The sequence below is a fragment of the Lathamus discolor genome, chromosome 14 (genome assembly GCF_037157495.1).
Source record: "Lathamus discolor isolate bLatDis1 chromosome 14, bLatDis1.hap1, whole genome shotgun sequence".
Taxonomy (NCBI): domain Eukaryota; kingdom Metazoa; phylum Chordata; class Aves; order Psittaciformes; family Psittacidae; genus Lathamus; species Lathamus discolor.
This window is the reverse complement of record NC_088897.1, coordinates 8,787,759-8,810,222: the sequence shown is the minus strand read 5'-3', so window position 1 is coordinate 8,810,222 and position 22,464 is coordinate 8,787,759. Positions and strand designations below refer to the sequence as shown.

At 37.5% G+C, this 22,464-nt stretch overlaps 1 protein-coding gene across 3 annotated transcripts in view; it reads right to left on the bottom strand.

The window, feature by feature from the left end:
• Positions 1-22,464, bottom strand: part of PPM1E (protein phosphatase, Mg2+/Mn2+ dependent 1E) — a 67,149-nt gene that overhangs the window by 43,667 nt on the left and 1,018 nt on the right. The window lies entirely within an intron of this gene.

The window sequence follows — 22,464 nt, the reverse complement described above, 5'->3', positions numbered from 1 at the left end:
CTTCAGAGAGAAGTAAAACTTAGAAACACTGATTTTATCACGATCTAATAGGACTTTTCTGTCTTTTTTTTTTTTTTTTGGGGGGGGGGAGGGAGAAAGTGTAATTTTTCAAAATGAAGCATTTTACCTCATTTTGTGAGGTTACCCACAGAAGCCATCCTGTGCTTTTCCGATATTCCTTAGCAACATACCCACACAAAACCAAGTCTCTATGTATTTACGAACATGAAAGTGACACAGTAAAATATCTCTATCTGACCCACTGTATTTCAAGAAATAAAGATCCTAACCTGCAGTGGAAGACCCTGTGGAACGCCCTGGTGAGCTTTACTGCCTGCCTGGGAGCTTTACTGCCTGCCTGGGAGCTTTACTGCCACCTCTTAGCCTGAAGAAGGATAATTGCAACAAAGAACCTGGGGGGAAATGGTCACAGAACAGGTATTCTCCTTCAGGCCAAGTGTGAGCAGGACTCAAGAAGCACAAGGATGACATCCCTACTGACAGCCTGCCTATACTGCACTTTGATCTTTGGTGCACAGAATCAGTTACAATCTCTGCCATAAAAGACAGAATACACTGATTTATTCCTAATTAAGGCTGAAGCACAGAAACAACATTTGATTGTTGTTTACCTTTTGACATCTGTTGGCCTCTTTCAAATACAGTCATTTGAAAAAAGGGAAGAAACCTCACTAATTGCTCTTAGAGCCGTCAGAAGAGTTCAGGCTTTCTGTTTCTGGGCTTTCATAGGGAAGAGCTATCTTTCAGATGTAGTGTGTGTTGCTATGGTAATTACTATTTTACTGAATGATATACATTCAGAACTGATTTCATATTGTCAGCCAGTAATTAAACAGATTAGACTGTGTATACTCACAATTCTGAAATATCTCCAATTGGTTTTAAATTTTGGGGCATGTGAAAAGCACTGGTCTGACAGTCCTGGAAAATAAAACACTAATTCAAAGGGCAGCTCCAGCTGCACAAGTTTCCTCTTACCTCCCCAGTGGTCTATTCACAGGCCAGTGTATCTTAGGAGCAGAGACACTGAAAGACATTTTGGTGCCTGAACTCAGGTACAATCTCTCCACCTCCTCACAGCTACGGCCATCTCCTGATCATTCTTGTGCTGCGGACTTGAAATCTCTCTTTCCAGATGGCTGTAGCAGCAGCTACAGTAACTATCATAAATCAAACCTATTGGATATCTTCCATTACTACAGCAGTGGTCTGAAGGAAGTTTTCAGGTGCTAACCACTGAGAAAGCCTACTAAGTGAAGATAAATTATTTTCCTCATCCTGCAGTTCCTTCTGCCACCATGCAACCTCTGAGGGCAGAACACCACTCTGAAAGCAGGCAGGCATCCTTGCAGCATGAGCTGCAACCCTAAATCCTAATTTTGCTTCCAGAACACCTTATGATAGAACCAAAGCATAAAGTACTCACTCTTATGCACAATTCTATCATCCGTTCCTTTTATCCCAGATCCAAACATGTACCTTTGACAGCAGCACTTTCCAGATTAATCTAGCTCTCTCAAGTATCTAACCGAAGTTACAGAAACACAAAAACAGTTGAGAAAGAAACCAGGAAGCAACATGCTTTCATTTTCCTGAGATATTCTAAGCATATCAGAGTAATTAGACACAATACTCTCAGTACAAAAATGTTGCTAAAAATTTGTGTAACCAAGACCATGAAACCCTTTGGAAGTGTATTTGCTATGCCTTAGCTTAGCAAAGGGAGAAACAATAGCAGCAAAGACAGGGAATCGAGAAAGCCCAGGCTTGTGCCTACCTTTATTACAGGCTTTCTTTGGTAAACCAGTCAACTGCAGAATCCCATTTTTCCCCATGCTAAGAAATAACCCAAGACAAAATTTAATACATGTGAGTAGGAACAGTAAGGGAGATAAATGATGAGCTTGAAAATTCATGGATGAAAAGCACTAGAAAAATGCACAGATCTTCCAGGAAGGAAAGTAGCTGTGCAGCTTCTGAAAAAAGGACAATCATCTCTAAGAGTTCTATAGGCCCATGGCTGGATACATGCAATTACCCAGACAAAAACAGGCTAAATCTTTAAGCTCCAGGGGAGGACACCTGACAGATGTGGAAGAGTAAGGGAAATTATACGATGTTATTTAATTATCTATATATTTTCTTCTATCAAGTAAATTATTTTCGTATTACAGTTTATGGGAACAAGCCAGTGAAAAGATCAGGAATGAGTCAGCATTAGAAGGCTGATGGAAACGTTAATCTTGAAGAAAGAGCTAAAGGACGAGAGGAAAACAGTATTATTCAAGATCAGAGGAAATATAATGGGCACAGAGGGTCTGAAAGGTGACAAGACTGATTGCTGCAAAAGGGAACATCAGACTGTGAGAAGCTGGTAGGGCACGGGTCATAAACAAAGCGGAAATAAACTGACTAAAATAAGATGGAGCCTTGAAATTAAAGTTAAAAATAATTTTATTTCCAAAAGGAGATTGTAATTTACCCAAAGGAGGTCATGTCATGGCAACATGACGGGAGCACTTGTATAGCTTTTGCTGTTTATCTTGGTGATAAGGAATCAACATAATCTAGTCATTTCAGTAGAGGCATTTCAGACAGTTGACAAAGGATCTGGCATTCCTTCAAGGAAGTCTTGACTTATCTTTGTGTCCCAGTTCTCAACCCTGTGAATAATGGGGGCTTTTTATGTCATTGGCATATGAGTAAAACACCTCATTTGTTCACAATAATACTCACCACCTAAAATCACTAAAGCAAGAAAGACTGTTTTACGTCTTTTGGATCAAGCTGTCATGTTGCAAAATATACTTTGCCGGGTATCCCTAACATATGGACAGAATAATTTGGTTTGTTTTCTTGTATACAGTCTTCTCTCAAGGAAAATTTACTATGTGAGAGCCTTGAAGGAAAAAAAGGATGCAAAATGAACCAATATTCAGTTCCAAGGGAATTTATAATAAAAATTTAATTTTAATAGACATTAAAATGTCTGCTGGGCTTAATATTCAGGCTAATTATGACTAAACCAAAATGGTGATTCTCTTTCCTAGGTGTTTTAGGAGAACTGGCTTTGTCTGGAGAGAACAGGGAAATACAAACAAGGTTGTTCACATCCAGACCTGCAACTGCCAAAAAGAGCTTGAAAAAGGAACCTTAACTGTAATTTCTGCATCTGAAAATAGATTAGTTATCTAACGGCAGGATTCCACAATATGAGTTTCGTAAAGCTCATAATCCTCTGCTTTCTAAAAGGGCCATAACATTAAAATTCAGTGGTGGAGGAATAGATCAGTCTTTAAGACAACACTAGCAGCTGAAGTATAAGTGAAATGGCAGTCAGTCATAACCATGTCCCTACCCTTTCTCCTTAAAACAGTTCTAACAATATCCCTCAGCCTTTGCCTAGTTAACTTGCTGTTAGCATGTGTGAGGCTGAACTAAAACTTATTTTAGGAGCCAACTGGAAAGGAGATTCTGCCTTTTTAAAATGGAATTGTTTTCTATGGTTTAAGACTGTTTCCATGGAGAGACCACAGCATATGGACATCTTTAGGCCAAGTGCTTTGCTGCAGGCTTATTGGAATGAAAGCACCACAGCAGGAAGGATAATTGAGGCCAGTTTTTTCAACTTTGTGGGCATTCTCCTAATATCTGATATAGGAGCATTTTCATTATTTTGATCTGTTAAGCATTTAAAAGTTAAACAGTGTTATATACACCAGTCCTGAAATTACATATCTTAATATAATATTTACTCTGGATAAAGTTAGTTGCAACAACGTCATGCTGTTGGTGATGGTGGCAAAGCAGCAGGCAAAATTATACTGTAGATGAATGTAAAGTGATGCATCCATCCTAAATTCACATAGAAAACAGTAGGCTCTGAACTGACTATTGCCACTTGGGAGAAACAGCTTTTAAGTTAAAATAAATAGGTCTATTAAAAAGCCAGCTTACTTTCCACTAAAGGAAAATAAAGCAAACAGAATAGTAGTAATTATTAGAAACAGGAACCTTGTATACTACTTTATAAACCCCAGGTGTGCATGCAACTTGAATACTATCTCTGATTTGGATCTCAGTCGAGGTTTCTTTCCTTACACCTTCTCCCTCCCAGTTCATAAATACACAAACAAGAAAAAGTACAGAAAAGGGCAACAAAAATGTCAAAGGAATGAAACAGCTCCTCTTTGAGGAGCCATTAAGAGCTTATATTGTCTAAACAAGTCACTTGAACACACTTGTGAAAGAACAGCAATCTAGTGGATATGCTGTATGCTCTTGCACACCTTCACAAGGCAAATCTAAAATTCAACTGTTCCTCCAAAAGATTTTACTAGGGAACATCCCCCTACATATTTTTAATGCAATATTGTTCTATATATATAGATATTTGGCCGATTTCTAAATTACTTCGCAGTTCTCCCAACAGGTCATGTTATGTTTTTAAGATCACATTCTTGAGACTCCACAACACACAGCTGATGTATATTGAGTAACACCTCTGAGGTTGCCAAAATTATGCCTATTTTTTACTTAGGAAAATAAAGAAACAAGTAGTAAGTGGCTGAAAAAATGCTAATAGGAATTTTGCAGAAACAAAGTTTAGTATCCAAGAGCTAACGCTTAATCTTGAACTACTGACAGACATTTATGTAAGTCCTGAGAACATTTTCAGAGCTTAACAGATCATAAAAATACCATTAGCACTCCTTGCTTAGTGGTTTCAAAATAAGACCAAAAAGAATCCTGTAGTAATTTACATACACTCCTTTCCACCTGCTATGAAAAAAAAAAATCTGTGTTTTATCTTGCCTTTGGAGGCAAGATAACAAGTGAAAGGGTAACAGACTTTGCAAAAGGTTTTCCAAACCATACTCCTGTACTCTTAAAACATGAGCCCTGAGATGCAGTTTTTCTCCTGTGTGCTCATCCCTTCATGTGAGTTGCTGGTTTAATCTGTGTTTCACCTAATGCAATAATTCATATTGTGTGGGCTGTGGCTGGAGTCAACACAGAGCAGCACTGCAGGGTACCAGGGCCTCCATTCCTGTGCTGTCAGCTCAAAGCTCAGTTCAATGTGTTCTGGCTGCAGCTCACATAAACCTAAGCCATGACACTGAGTCAGATGCTGTAGGCCTTTTACAGTCAGGGTAATGCCACAGACTGCAGCCCATTGATGGTGGCACGGCCAAACTAGTGCAGTCATTGCACTAATAACTTAGCACAGTTACAGAGTAAACGTCACAGTTTCAAAGTCGTATCTCATCCCAGGAAAGCTAAGTTCAAAAATGGATCAACTTAACTACCTCACAAATCCAGTTTAAGTGCCTCCACCTTCTGTTTTAATTTATTGCACTGAATTTTTCATACTATGTCTGGGTTAGAAGGACATCTGCACACTTTTCCCAAGGCAGAATGGTAATTTAAAACCTGAATGGAGCAAGAAGGACAGCAAGAATATTTTCTCTGGCAAGTCAGGATGTTGCCACTTGCACTGGTTTTGCCCCTGGCTCTTGTTCATGATAAATGTGTCAGGTTCTCACAACAGAGTTCCAAATCAGACAAGCTGATACTCAGAGAATAGCTGAGTCTGAGAACATTTACTATAGCTAAAGAAATTCCAAGGCATTTAATACTAGAACCTTTAATACCTTTGACATCAGAACCCTGTATACACAAGAGAAACACTTTATGCTGACATTTTCCACAGCAATGCTCATTTCCATTTATATTTTCTTTCTATTCTTATGCATAAAGAACAATGACCTTAAAAGTAACATTTCAATTTACAGGAAACTTTAACCAGTGTGATCATCATACCCAGAGGAATATGATGTTAAAATACTATTCACTTGAACTTTGCAAAACACAGTAAGATATCAACATGACTAACAAACCTTCCACTGATTTAATACATACGCACTGCAGTGAGGTGTTTTTGCAAGCAAAGGTTAATTTGCTTCTCCCTGCACAAATAATAATGATAATTAGTAGAGAATCCATATTCACTCATTCAACCCAAATCTCCTGGAGGTGAACAACAGAATACAGAAGCAAAACGACCAGATTCTGACCGGGCTCTTTGACCTGCATTTCTCAGACAAATGAGGAGTATCTAGTTAAGATGCAAATGAGATGCCCAGGTGAAAGGAATTCCAGCTATCAACTGCCTTTGTAATCCCTGTATCATGACAAACATTTTCGAACACTGGCAGACATTTTCTAACCACTAACTGCAGACTTGCACTCTATGAGTAGACCAAGATCACTGTTTTATTATCAATATATAGTGTTATATATACAGGTAACCCTTTTTCTTTATAACAAGAGCCAGTTCTGTGGCAAACAAGGGTAAATGATGAGCCACAAGAGCACTCTCAGCCAAGATTCTGTAAACAGAGTATGTCAGCAGAAAAGAAATGGAAATGTTAATTTATTTTACTTCTTGAAATTCTAGATCCAATTCCACCATTTTATTGCATCTCTGGGGATAAACTCAAAAACCAGACAGGCTTGCTTTGTCATGGTTCTTCTCTGGGGAATTTTGAAGAAGAATCTATTTGCAACATTGCAGCTTGAAAAAATCTGTATCAACAGTGATTCGCTCAGCTAGTTCCTGACTCCATGACAAGTGAATCAAGAAGACACTGCATCTTTTATCCAACTGTACAATACCCCCAATGAATTTTACACATTCAGAGATATATTTATAATGCCTCATTAGCTTGGCATGATGAATAAACTCCATCAATCAACATTTATTTTACTACATTTAACTGCTATTACTGCAGGAGTTGAAAAAGAAATGGAGAAAAATGGAGGCTTGTATGAGTTGTTTGCCCAAGAGCTTTGTTAAGGGTGAAGAAAAAAAAACGCCAAGAGTTTTTACTGTCTGTTTTGAGCAGGAGACAAGAATTATTCACCTCCTTTAAATGTTTTTGTTAACAAACATATCTTACAGACAGGTACAGATACAAGGTGCTGCAGTCTTCACAGCAAGAATGTCAACAGTTAATGGCAGCTGCATCAAGACAACTGAAAGTGATGAGAATCTACTCATTTGACAAGGAACTGAGATTACATGAATTGGTTACATTGGTCTGGTTCTTCATACATGACTGTCCCTGCCACATAAATCAGCGGCAGAGCTGCCAACAACATGCAATTTTAGGTAAGTAATGACTGAGAAAGGGGGAGCAGGAACAACCACCAGAAACTGAAAGAATCCTTAAGCTAATGCCTTGTACTCCAGTTGACAGAAATTGTTTTGAGATTTAACACAGCACTTCAGATTTAAGAGAGAAACAACAGTCTCTATTAGCCACAAATTAAAATATATTTCTTTACAGAGCCTGTATATGCATGTGGCTTTATGTGTATGCTTTTAAAGATAAAATAGAGCAGACAGATGTTGATTTATGGAGTTAAAATTAAAACAGGCTACTCGGCAATTATACAATTCAGCACTGGGCTGTTCTGTCCTGTTTGGTGTTATTTTTTTTCGTTGCTGAATGCTGTAACATTGTCTTGTTTCCAATGCATTTTAATACCACGTTTGTAATGCCACAAAGCTACAAACTGGGGAGAAGAGTATATATCTTAAGACTTCTATCATATAAAAAAGAAACAAAAACCCCAAAATGCTAGTTTTGTCTGTGCTATCTATCTGTAGATAGGTAGCTGTCATCCTCGAAGTCTTTATCTGTCTACCGATCTCCAATACAACACTGAAATAGCTCATGTTTCCAAATGAAAAAAAAAAAAAAAAAATCTGGGCTTATGTTATGCCATATTAAAAGCTCAGCATCATTCCATTAGCTAGCTACATTTGCTTTGTTTGATATTACAATCACAGATCTTCCTCTTTCTGACAATAGATAATCCAAGATATTTGGCACTCTATCAACAATTCCAGATTTGGAAGGATTATAGATGTGCTGACAGTTAAACGGAGTTAGAGTTCTCTGCTGAAGACAGATAAGTAGCATGTACTCTTTGATAAGTCCTATCAGAGCCACACTCTGACAGGAATTTCTTTACAATGCTAGTAAATCTTATGCAATGAACCTCATTATGCACACTGCCATTTGCCCCACTATAGGCTGAACTCCCTTGCCACCAATAAATATATTCCATTTCTCTCCCCAATTGCATACATACTGCTTTAAATTCCAGATTTAAAATAACTGATCAAGCTTGATAGGGATGGGAGGGGGAGATGACGGAATGCTTTTGTAATAGCATACAGAGATCGAGCCAGAATGCTTAATCTGGTTAGCTCTAAGACGAAAATCTGCCTGGTGGCTTTGTGACAACGGAATGCGGCTATGTAACACAACACAAACACCTTATTTTAAATGTTTACAAATAGTAATTTCCATCATTTGCACAGTTACGCTGTTGAAAGCACTTTCTGTAGAAACATTACAGTTGGGGGGGAATTAAATCTTAGATCTTTAGTTGCAATGATTCTTCTGCCTGCCAGATTTTTACAATATAATTACCCACATAGGCACACACATGCAGAGCACGAGGATACACGCCAGTACCATTCAATAAAAGCAAATTTAAGTTGACTCAGCTATTTTTCTTGCATAGGAACATAATGATGCTAGGTTCTATAGAATTTGGTCATACTTTTATTCGCTTAACTAGATGTTACATCCTGACGAAATCCATTCTGAAATCTGTTCTTATCTTCAATATAACCTGGGAAAATAACAGAGTTCTAGCAGCAAAAGCATTCCTGTACGTGTAATGAAAATCTTGGATCAAACATCTCAACAGATTCATTAAAATAAGTGTATTATAATTTCCTAGATTATTACCTGCCAGAGCTCAGTGGGTGGTCTCTGAAGACCTACGCCATCAGGAATCCCAGGTTCTTAGAATCCTGTCATATCTGCCTGCATCCACCCCCTCAATGTTTCCAGTTTCCCTTCTTCTGCTTCAGAAAGTAATTCCCTTTGTAGCTGTCACATGAAGACATTGGGATACAGTCCTCCTGCTGCACTTTAGGATTCTAACTGAACCTGGTTGTCAAGTTCACTAACAGAAAGTGATTACAACCTACTGCAGTGCCTAGAGATTAACTTGCCTTGAGCTAATGAAAGTCAATTTCTAATTTCATCTCAGAATTGTGATCGATATGACTTAAATTAAACTTATTCACACAAACAGAGATAACTGATTGGAAGAATTCAGATTCAATGTGGCTATTTAGGATTTTATGCTATCCAGATTTGTTTCTTGAGGTTTAGATATTTTTCAGAAAGAGGGAGACAACAGCTCAGTGTTATCACTGGAGCAAATCTGGCAAAGTTTGAGAGCACAGTAAAAACGAAATGGACTTAAGAGTCATATGTAGTCAAATCAAGCTTTAACTACCTATTATCATTGTATAGCTATGTTTTATATAAACAGGCATTCAATAAGGTGCCTCACATACTTTATTGAGAGAAGTCTGTTCCCTACAGGTGTTAAGGCCTATGTCCCGAGACATCACCTCCGGCTCTTATTCCCTCTCTAATACTCCAGTGATAGAAATCAACTCAGAGATTGTAAAGATTATTTATGTTCATATGGCATTCTCTGATCTAGAGGAAATTTTTATCCTTTGTCAGAATTTTCCATTCAAAACAAAGCAAATCATCACAAGATATCAATTAACTGATTCCACATTTTTTAGTATGCTTACAAGCATGTTATTTTGAACTAAGGAAACTAATTTGATCTTACTGGTAAACATGGGCAAGCTTGTTTGATTTCCTAGCTATAGGTAAAAGCTGTTGTAGACAGGATCTGGGCTGGGTATTTACATGCTGCTTTTTTATTGAATACCATGGCTTGGGCAATAATTTGCAGAGATAAAGTAATCTGAAAGATATTTTCAAGCATGATATCAAGGGTAACGCTTCCTAAAGTGCATTGTTTATGTTGCCATTTTGCAGAAACTTCCCGTTTTGTTGTTCCCACCAGTATTACAATAAGGGTAGCAACCTCACTGTAAAATGTATTTATCAAGTCACTTAACCTTGCACAGAGACTAGCAGCTTTTATTTTCTACTCATACTAACAGTAGTAGTCTCTACTGTTTTCATGGATAGTACCGCAATGGTTTTATAACTATGCACAGAAAGCAACAGCAAAAATTACAGTGAAATTAATCAACTGTGTATGTAGCTACCAGTGCTGGTTTAAAAATATATTGCCTTACCATGTGTGTATTTTTGTTTTACTCAGATTACAAATTAATAATTAACCTTTACAAACAAATACAGAGTAGCATCATCCTCATACAATTAAGTGTATTCACACAACAGACGTATAAACTATGTTTAGATTCAGGAAGTGGAAAAAAACAGATGAATCTGCAGAGCAAAAGAGTACTTGGAAAATGCCTTCTTATGCAGGATATCCAAACATATGGGCTGAAACACGCGATTTGTGGAGTTACAAATAATACAGCTGCAAATTCCTTATTTTGATGTCAAGTCAACATACCACTCCACACTGAAATTCTAATAGCAAGCAGAGTACCAGATCTCTTACAATCAAGACAGAACAAATTTAAAAATTACCAATTCATCTTACATTTCAGGAAGAATAAATCTATTAATTACCAGTGCCATCTAAAATGATGCATTTTGGGGGCTGGAATTAGTAGATTAGTTGCTGTCTTTGACCTTTGAAACTAAGTACATTGTTCTCCTCACAATCTCTAACAAGCAGGAACTAAAGTTCATTAGCACCAGTTTTTTGGGTAGCTTGCTACATCAATATACTTCTGGATTTTATGAGACTTCTAAACTAAGATAAATTCATATTTTCCATTTATAAAACAGTAAAATATCACAAGGAGAAACTGACAGAGAATGACAGATGTATCTTTTCAAAGGGCTCCTAGAAGTATAATAGCATCTATAGCTGGTTTGAACACAGAAACATCAGCTGAACAAAATTTGGAGCATCTATCTACTTTGCCAGGCTTTCTTTGCCATGGAAGAAACACTGATAAAAGAGGATGGTGAAACCTACGAAAGATTACAATTCTGTAAATCCATAGTAGTAACATTAAAGCTGTTGCACTATAGCAACATTTGACAATTAGATTATTAAGTGAACATAGGTACCATTTTCACCAAGGAATCCAAATAGCACATACAGTTCTTCACCTTGGAGAAGGAAAAGGGAGATCAGTCCTTTAGCTTTCATCGATTTCAGCTGTTCAGACTTTAAATGGAACTGATTAGGTTATAAAGTTCAATGAACATTTCACTCAGATGTTTAAATACAGCCCATTAGGTATGAAGTTAGCAGGTAACTGACTCGAGGAGTAAGCATGCTAACATGCACGCTCATAGAAATTCCTTTTAACAGTGCTTCAGCTGAGCTCATGTTTCACACAGTCTAATCACTCTCACAGTACTTTTTTTAATTATTATTTTCATTTAACACTCTGTTTAGTACATTTTCTCATTCTGTCCCTTTATTCTTAAAGTGTTAATTGGTGACTTCTATATATGTTGGAAAAAAAAACACTTAGATTTCCTCTCTTACAGATTCTATCATCTATCTCCCTGAAGAATTGGTTTTCAGGGTTCAAGTGATGAGGAGTACATTACTTAGACTTGGAGGAATTTCTGAAGCTTCAAAGTACCCATCAATGTCAAATGCAAATATTTAAAGGTAAGAATTTGGAAATCACAGTTGAAAAAAAACCACAAAAAACTCTCTCAAGAGCAGTCTAGAAAACCCATTTGTTTACCCACAAAAAAATCTGAAAGGCAAATGATTACTTATAGTGGTGAAATTTCAATAGTCTTTTTTATGGCTTTTTAAAGACATTTCATCTTTTGAAAGATATCACAGGTTTTCATTACATTATGTTTATTTGAAAAAGGTCCACATTTCACCTGACAGGGTAATAGCTCAGAAGCATCCCAGAGGGTGTAACAGCACAGGCTCAATCACTGACTGCAGAGAATCACACCCAACCTTTTCTTACAGATAAAAACCCAACAAAGAAAAAACCCCAACAACCATCCAGTGGATGAAATTGTGGCTCAAGGGAACTACTGGGAATTATGGTTTTGAAGGACAGTTTCATCCCTTGATGCCAACTTGTGCTAGTTGATGGCAAGTTTTATAGTACTTTGTGGTTTACTTCAGAGGGTAGGGAGAAACAGCTAAAAAGAACAAGGATCTTCTTAAGTGGAGAGGAATTTTTCTTCATGTTTACTTTTAATCAACACTGACATGCTCTTTGGTTTCTTTCCTATAAATTTCTTCCAACCTCCTGCTCCTGCCTATGTATTTATCCCTCCTTATTCATAGGAAAGTAAAACATCTTCCTGAAAAAGAGGGATAGAGTAACAAATTAATGCAGTTCTGAAACATAAGGGGTTATGAAACTACAGGATGTGTTAGTTTACTCTTGGAATTAAAAGCAGGAATTCTATGAGGGTTGTATCCTGCACCTTTTTATCTAGCCCAAACTTCCTTGGAAGCTCCTGAAATGCACAAAATGTGAATTAACTTCCATACTCATTGTCTAGAGCTTGGCATTTGCCTGAAACTTTCCACGTTTATAGTTGCTACCAGTATTACTACAAGGGCAGCTATTTTAGAATTCTCACTGTAATAATTTTTATCATGTCACTTAACCTTGCTCTAAGTGAGACTAGCAGCTCCTGTTCCCTACTGCTCCAGTGGGTAACATTGTTTTGTCACCCAAAATGAACAACTAAGAAAAGTAAATACAAGTTCCTGTAGAATATATTTCAAGAGTCTAGACAGACACTTCAGCTAGATACAATTCTGCGGCACTGCTTCTAGTGAAATAGTTCCCTGACTTTCTCTGTTCAATTATCTTGACTGTCTTCACAAGATCAATTTTGCAGCAATCTTTTTTTTCTAGCAAACTCTCTGAATCCTTATTCTCCTGTAAGCACTAACCCAACTCTCTGATGCCCACCGATGCAAAACCCCACAAGATCCCATTACAGAACACACCACAAGGCTACCAGAATAATTTTTTTGCAGTAGTGAGCATATTGGAAAATAAGGAAAACATTCTGCTGGCACATAGTATTTAAAATACTGTACGCTCTTAGGCTACCATTTGCTTGTTAATGTAAACAAACCTTATTTTTTTCCCAGCCTACAGAAATTTGGGGTTTACTCCCACATAGAAACAGGCCCTACAAAAAAAAAAAAAAAACAACAAAAAAACCCCAAGTGTTTTCCTGATTTAACAGCTCTGAATGTTTTCTTTTCTATCTGGTAGATGGCCACAGGCAAAATAGGTGCTGTCCCTTTTTCAACACTAAAAGGAGACAGTTGAATTGTTTTCTCAGTCTTTTCAAAAACCCTTTGAGTGAATCTTGAAAGCAGCTCCCTGAAAAGCATCTCTAACCGGTAACAAGATATTAACGCCAAATCTACATGAAAGCAAAAGCATGAGAAAGTACCAGAGCTTTCTCTAACTTAAAAGTAACAATATAGCCCCTAATATCTTGCAATGATGTCAAAGTAAGTGTAAAAACAGTACATAAGCAGCTTTCAGTTTAGGAAGTTTGACACAATAAAACAGGGTTTATAAAAAAACTTTGATGAGTTTCTCTATTTTGCAGACTCATTTCACAGACAATGATTCTCTAAGAAATGAATGGAAGGAACATGGGTGGGTCATTTAGGTTGTGACATTATTTAATTCTTTCTTCCTCTTTCTGTTTTATTATTTCATGCTACTTGACTAGCTGCTTTTCATACCTTTACAAATACAAAGCAGACCTCCTCAAAGTGCTTTCAACATCTCAAGAGATGTTTTTTGTTATCACTGTTTCAGGTGGCAATTTTCTCAGAACCAAAACCAAAAAATAACCCCCTTTTAAATCTATTTCATATAGAATTACATGACTAGAAACAGAACACCTCTTTTTTAAGGTGTTTTTAAGAACACCTTATTAAAAAAAAAAAAAAATCAAGATATTGAGTGCATTGCTTTCTGACTTCCTCCGGTTTTAAATATGACCCTATAGTATGTCATAAACAGCATCAGCACTTGCAAAGCCAAAGTGAATGTGAATTGCACCAACTAAGTTTTGTGAGGTGCTAAACCCAAACTATCTAAGAAGCAGAACTAAGAACAACCCAATGCATCAATGCTCTGTAAGCAGAAAGCGTATCTGTTCCCCAAACAATAGTGTTCCTCCTAATCTCCAGACATATTTCGCTTCTGACTTCTCATTACCTAACACTTAGGTTTTTACACAGCTTTTCAAAAGAAACAGGTAAGACAGCGGAGAGCATAGACTCTTTAAAGATAGGGAGCCTTATATATACAGATTTGCCTCAAACACAACAACTAGGTGACTTAAACAGAATGACACTACTTATAAGAAAAGGTGTTAAAAAGCTTTATTTTAAAATATATATCACGCTGTATATGTAAGTATGTACCATTAGTTTACATTAGCTTACTTGGTGGGAATTTTTGATAGTTTTCCACTGTCCTTAACCAGACTCCTATGTTCCATTAGGAACTGAATGTTTCCCTTAATTTTCAGGTGATCTTTTATAAACTAATAAACCAAATATCTTATTAAAAAAATAATTGTATTACGAGCTTTATCAATACTATCATATAAATAGCATTGATAAATGCTATTAAAAAGTAATCCAGCCATGTCGAATTGAGAAAAAGCTGTTTACATGCGGCTGTACACTGCATGCAAAGCTGGTATACACAGAACAACAAATGTAGTTGCATTTTCTCTTTTGAGAAACAGAAAAAAATCCCACGTAACTATTTGTTAAATTCTCAACCAGACCATGGGGATTTCAGCCTTCTGTAACTTCAAGGTAGGACTGGAAGTAAAAGAATCATTCTAGAAGCTCATTAATACAACATGCAGAGTACAGTGTTCGTAACACTAATGAGGAATAATTTACCACATTCATTTCAGATTTTTGAACCTCAGTAGGAAGGTCATAGCCTGAGGTGAAAGGAACAGCCCTAGAGACAGTGCCAAGAAGTTAAAATGCCAAGGCCTATTTTTATACACTGCTTCTATTTTCAGTTACATCATGATGGAAGTACAGAGCCCATGGAAAAAAAAAAAAATCTTGTTCTCAAGTGAGAGAAAGTACTCAAATTCTTTCTCGGAAATGAAAAGCAAAAGAAACCAACCTTGAAAAAAACTTTAGGTACAACTTAACAGACTTCACTGGATCATAAAAGGGCAGCAAAAATAGTTTCAAAATCACATCCTCTGAGAAAATTAACTTGAAAGAGCTACCCACAATTTACCCAATTAATCCAATATTCCTTTTATTGTAATTACAGATACAATAAAGTACAAATGTTCCCCAGTTCAGACTTGTCAGCATCCAAGCACATTTCCCCATTATCAAAGTGTACCAGTCAACTTTTTAATCCTGCGCTACCAGCAAAAAATATCAAAACTTTTCAACTGCTTGTAGACTGAGATCAGGACCAGTGAGCAGTACTGCAGCTTAAAATGCTGGTTCAGTTACTTGATCATTGTTGCCTTTAGCTGTTTTCCATCCACTATAAACACAAACTGAGGGAATCCTGCAATCAAGTTAACTCGTTTAACTGCTGTATTAATTATTGAAGTACCCAAGGGCAGCTCTTTCCCATGCAGTTCTGATTTATGACTCTGATTATTGCCTTTTTATAAAATGTCTTATTAAAGGCAGTAACGTTTATTCCTGAAGTACAAAGGCACAGCAGAAATGTTTCTGTAACCCAGGTCCACAATCTGCATCCACAATACATTTTATCTAATCACTAATATGTTATAACAAGAGAAATCTAGAATATTTTTTTAGTGCTTGATTTCAGCTACACCAAAGATAAGAACCTACACTCTAATATGTAGCTATGACCATTTCCAGTTCAGTAACACCTGAGGTTCCTAACACCTCATGGACACATTTTGTCCAGGAAACATTTATTTTAATAACCATTTACATTACGTAATCATGACTGCATTGCATAAGACCGTCTTGCAGCATGGTTCAAAGAACATCTCATGTTCTAAAGCACTAACTCCATTTCATCTCATTTATCACACACCTTTCCTAGTCAGCGAGAATACGTTCTAGAAGAAAACAAAATGGAAAGCTGTATGCGCCAAACAATGTGAAGAAAGAAAATGGTGTAGAACAGACAGAAATTATTTCAGAGTGACATCAAATATAGGAATAAACAGAACTCTCATTATCTGTGTACTACATGTCCTGTTGCTTTTGCTTTTAATGTGATCTTGGAAGCAATTTAGCAAGACAACAAAAAATGCATGAGAGTACACACCAGTGACAAAGCAGTCAAGGCACTGAAACTTCTACTAACACATTGTAAAGCAAACTAAAAGTTTGACCTTAGCATCCATAAAAATGCATTTTTTTAAATATTTTGTGAGAAGAGTAGATACCTTCTGTGACAGAGCAGACTATCTTTTCTTCAAATTACAGGTGGAGAAATACTCTACCATTGTTGAAGGCAATTGCAATGAGGAATTTTAAGGATAAAAATATTCTAGGCAAAGTGTTTTGTGCAAAAAAAGAAGAATCACTACACAAACTCTCTCAAGGAATGGAGGCTAACATGCTCATCACATCCAAAATAGAAAGTCAAAAATAGTTCTACAAGATGGCAAGTAAGATTTCAGCTAATCAAACGGGTTTTAGTATCTTATAAGATACCACAAGTGAAATTTAGTATCCAGATTCACATAGACATCCCTTCGTGGTAACTCAATCTAGTTTCAACAGTGGTTATATAAGGTCCAAAAAAAGAATGTGTTAGCACAGATCTAATTCTTCAATCAATTTGCATGCAAAAGCCAACAGCTTCACTAGGAGTAGTAGAATCTCTCCAAGTTGCTCTTGGGTCAAAAAAATCTCAGTGCAAAAAGCTCCTAACAAAATTAATTCCCTTTAATTTGTTGTACTACTAGCAACATTCATTGGAATAAGAGCACTAGAATGAATATATTTCCATAATCTGTTCACTAAGAATGAGTTTTTAATGCTATATAAAGCAACTTCCCAGCCTAGTCACCACTGCACTTGAAAAATTCAGCATCCTTCTAATCATAAATTAGTAAGTTTTGAAATGTCACCATATATGTTAACCATTACAAAAAGCAAATCTGCAATTTAAATAGCTCGTTTTAGCTGATACTCTTTTTTTAACAGGAGTATCAAAATATTTGATTTGATTCAGTGTTCTTAAAAGCGTGGGAGCATGAACTGAATATGCCTTAAAAGCAACGTAAAGAATCTCTCACTGTGTAGACCATTAGTTGTGTTTTGAAAATGGTTATCATTAAATACCACCTATTTGTAGATTATAATGATCTCCACTCTAATGTGCACAAATGTGCTCATCTCTGTGCTCTGACACCACCATCATCCAACACATACGTTGAATTTCATAGCATGTTCTTTTAAAGAGTAATAAGGCATTACTAACAATCACAGAGATCACAGAATCATAGATTAGTTAGCATTGGAAAGGACCTTAAGATCATCTAGTTCCAGCCACCTTTCCATGGGCAGGGACACCTCGCACTAAACCATGTCACCCAATACTGAAGTTCTCTCAACTTTCTGCATATGCTTCTGTCAGATGATTTAGAAGTTCTTTACAGAGAAGCACTATGATTTCTAGACCCCTGGGTCTGAGGACACCGACATTAGCAGCTGTAACCCCCAGGCTCTACACCTTAGCAGCAGAGCCTGATGCTCACTAATGAGTCGCCACAACTCCAGGCCACTGTTGCTGGCTCAATAACTACCCTCAGGAAGAGGTTCCTAATTTTGGACGGGGCTCCAGTGAGATGTTACAGCTACAACCTGCCCCACTTCCCTTCCCCCTCCTCAGCCATAAAGCTCATGCTGTTTCCCTGGCCCAAGCCAAGGTGTAGAACTAAATCATCAGCAGAGCTGGGGGTGGAAATGTTAATGGTCTTTGTCAAACCTCCTCATTAACCATTAGAAATTCCCAAAACAGGTGCAGCCAATAGCTACTCCAATAGCTCATTTCTTGTGAGCACAGGCCATCATCATCATTTCCATTGTAAAACCTCAAAAAAGATGATGAAACAAGTACCATCTTAAAAACGATGGTATTTCTTTTTTGTTGGTCCTTGTGATTAATATTAGACGTGGCAAGTAGTTAATTATATTTCCTAAAAGGGCTTTGAGATTGCAATCAACAGAATAGGTGATAAAAGACACATTATAAAAAAGTAAAACATCACAGCCTATTTAATATGATGTTGAGAAAGCTAATCTAGCATAATACAGGATTTTCAATTTACAGTGACAACAATGCCAGCTTTCATACAATAGGGGTTAAGAAAGCAAGTTAAAAACTTGCACATCTGCTTTGTAAAGGGAGGATACAGTCTCTTCACTCATCAGTGATGGGGACAGCAGGAGGAACATTCTTTTCAAGTTAAGAGCTTACTTTGTAAAAAAAGATTTCTGCTCACGTAAAAAGACCACTAAAAGTTCTTCCTCTTTGGCTTAAAACTGCAAGTTGAGGGGCTAAAATTCCATTCTTTTTTACTGCCCACATTTTACACAATTTCAGTGTTAAAAGGTTTATTACATTGCTTTATTTTTCATAGAAACACTGGGGGAATACATAAACCTAAACAAAAATATTTCCTCTCTTTAAAACAAAGAAACAATTACAAAAAACTTACTTCAAATATTGCATTTTAAATCTGAAACTTGGGATCTATGATATTCAGTAAATGCTGCAGAGTATTCTGTGAAGTAATGTGGAAGTGCAGTGCTTCAAAGTTTTTCCTTTCATGTTCCAAGTCAAAGCAAGATTTCTGCTGTCCCCAAAATAATAATGTTGTCATCAGCACCTCAGTTAAGCACTTGAGATGACGTAACATTAAATCTTATTTTTATTTTACTTACCATATTTTGCAAATCTCAACACTGGAGCAACAGGCCCACTTTCTAAGCTTGCTAAAGATGTTTCTAAATGAATACTTGAAAGCAAAATATTGTACCAAATATTGTACCACCAAAATCACTGAAAGTAAACCTAAGCCTGCTAATGATACCAACTATATATATATATTCCCATCAAACCCTCGGAAATAAAAAGGAGAGAAAAAGAAAAGCAAGAACAATATACAACTGAATTTCTCAGATTACTTCATTTCTACAGGGAAGAGAAATTTGTGCACTAAGGGTGCACTATTTAACTAAGTCTGGCCCTCTCCTCTCTTAGCAACGACATATTTGTGGATTAGTTTTTCAGATGTCTTGTCAAGAACCAGCTTTTTAAACACATTTGATTTAATAAAAGTATCAGTAGGAAGAGGAGAAGAACAGAGCATGATATATAACTTCACCACATCAAGGTTGTAACTTCTTCCTTCAAACTAAGTCAGAAATGAGGTCTAATCTGAATCAATGGAAACAAGTAATGGGGTCTCATATTTAACAGATTTAGTCTTTAGTATTTATTATTTCTACATAGAAACTAGTTAAATTACATAGCTTTCTCATGAACAACATATTACAGAAGATAACCACAAAATGAACTTTCAAGCTCTCAGCCAATGTTCCAGGGCAATTCATCAAGTGTTATTCTTTTAATTATTTCTTTCCTCTAACCTACATCCCATTGATGAGTTTCAGTCTGTTGAGGATCACCAAGAAAATACACATTACACATTTTGTGGCATTTAGACAGATATAAAGATTACATTAATCTAATTTTCCAAGCATATGCTGTCTCTAGAAAGAAACCAGGAACTCTCGAAGGGGAACATGAGTCTTTCAGAAAACAGCAGGAAAAATCTTGTAAATAGCAGTTCTTTGACACTGACCTACACAGTGGCAGAAAACTATTGTGTTCTTTCATGATTGGCAATATGTTCTCATTTCTGAGATGGTCTTACCTCCCTCAAACAGAATGAAAGCTGGCTGCTTAAAATAGCTGAAAACAGCTGTTGGATTTTTCACAGTAATGGGTTTTATCCTCATGCTACATATAATGCAAACCAGTCATTTGACTAATATATAGTTACAGTTACAGAAAACATGCCTTTACAATATAGTCTTTCTTGCTAATGACATACCAATAAAATATCCCCCTTCACAGGAGCTTTCATGTGTTTTGTTTGGGGTTTTTTTAACTCTATCATAACCATCTGGCTCTAGAGTAGCTTCACTCATATGCATGAAGTTTCCCATCTCCAGAATCATCTGACCAGTGAAGCCCTTAGCTGTAAAGAGGGAAGACATTCCACTTTTGCTTGGTTTATAATCCTGTGACAGTTTAAAGTTTCTCTGGTGACCAGAGAACGTGCTAAAAATACAATACTTTATCTGAAGACCAATTTTGTGTACTTGCACTTACCTCAGATCCCACCATCACTCAAGAAAAGCTATTTCAGTTTAGCTCTCTGTATTAAATGTTACCTGATTTGGCTTATAATACTTTAAAAATATTTTACATTTTGCAATTAGGTAGATGTAAATCAATGTCTATCAATCTTCAGTCAAAAGATTAAATTACTGCTTAAAAATGTATTTTCAATATAAATTCTTACAACAGGATCCCTTCCTCCCTTAATTTTGAGGTAGATATTGCTTTTTGCTTCATAATGCATGTGCCTATAGAAGGAAGTCTGCATTGATTTCACCATAAAGTCAAAGAGATGCTTAATTCAGAAGCCATCAAAAAAATCCATACAAAGGCTGAAAAACAAACAAATAAAACCCCAAACCCCACAATTTATCAAGAGCTACCTCTATATAAAGAACCCTCTCAAAATGTCTTGGGATTTTGTTGGGGGTTCTTTAGTGCTTAATAATTTCATCCATTAATATGGACCTCAGAAACTGTGTAATACAAAGTGCCTGTCCTAGGATATGGGGCCACAGAGAGAGAGAAGGGGACAGGGGAGACATACAAGTTCAAAATAATTTCACTTTTAATAATATTTTAAAGTAATCTGCTCTGTGTCTGAAACTTTGCACTCATCTGACTTTTGATTTCACAAGTCTGTGAAAATAAAAAACACCAACCACCAAACACGTTCTAAATGTGCAGAAGGGACTTGCCTCTCTCCTCTCTACCACATCCTGTGAAATGTGCTGCTGCTGTTTTCCAGAGACTTTCCAAAGGTAGCAGGGTGAGCATGTGTGAATAGGAGAGCTTTGTCCTCTGCAGCTATCATTGTGCTGTCCCTATCGTCCACAAACGCAGAGGGATGATGAGAATTGAATAGAAGCAGACCATGCAGTTGTAAAACCCGGTTCTTTATTTATTTATTTTTGCGACTGAGTAACACCTCTCATTACAATTATCAGCTCAATGGCAGAGAGCTCCCCGGTGTGCTGTGCATATTTTCACAGGTTCATCTGTCTCCTCCTGTGGCATCAGTTCAAAAAGGTTCCTAAAGAAACGCCACTAACAACCATTTCTATTTCAAGCCTTCAAAGCCAAAGCTGAGCACAATACAAGGCACTGGTAACTGATATCTAGGTTTGAGTCCACAGACTTTTCACACAGGGAATAGATCCCATCTGTTTCTTCTTTTTATACACCAGCCTTTAGAAAGCACAGATCTGGAAACTGCCTCCATACAGAACAGAATATAGCTGGCTTTCCCCATCTGACAGTAGAAAAAGCCCTATGATTATGGATAGCTTCCTCTTAAGGCTTTTTCCTAAGGTTTTCCATTCCTTTTTTTCTCCCTAGCCTGTAAAATACACGGTGTGGTTTTCTCCATGTGGTTTTTCTTTCTTTTTAGGGGGAAAATGGGACTGCCTGCCTCTCCTTCCTTGCCTCTTGTTCTCTCCCCTTCCTTCCTTCTTGGCAGAGGTTTCCCCATTTACAAACCCTCACGCAGGGAACATTTCAATTTCAAGCCTCAGTACAATCAACCACAGGCAAACCCCCCTCCTGCTTTGGCACCAGAGCGTGAGACATTCCCCCCACCGCCCTCCCTCCCCAGGCAAGCTGCTCCCCATATGGATGCTCGGGGCTCTCCCTCGTCTATTCCCTTCGCTTCTTCCCTCCCTGTCCTGGTGAGAGGGAAGGACGGGGACAGACAGCAAAGGCGTCTTTTGGGCAGGGAGAAACAGGACAGAGCAGGACGCTCTGATCCCGAGCAGCTCAACTCTGAAGTCCTCAACTCCCTGCCTCAGGCTTCGTCCCTCCCCGAGCACCTTGCCCTCACAGGACAGTCTCCCTCAGCCCCACACCCTCCCCTCACCCCCCACAGGGGTTAGAGATCCCCTCAGCCCCACACCCAGCCCCCGCCTCCCCCCACACGGGGGTGTCCCCCAGCCCCATGCCTGGGGGTCCCCTCAACCCCACTCCCCCCTCATCCCCTCCGCGCAGCGGGAGGCTCCCCAGCCCGG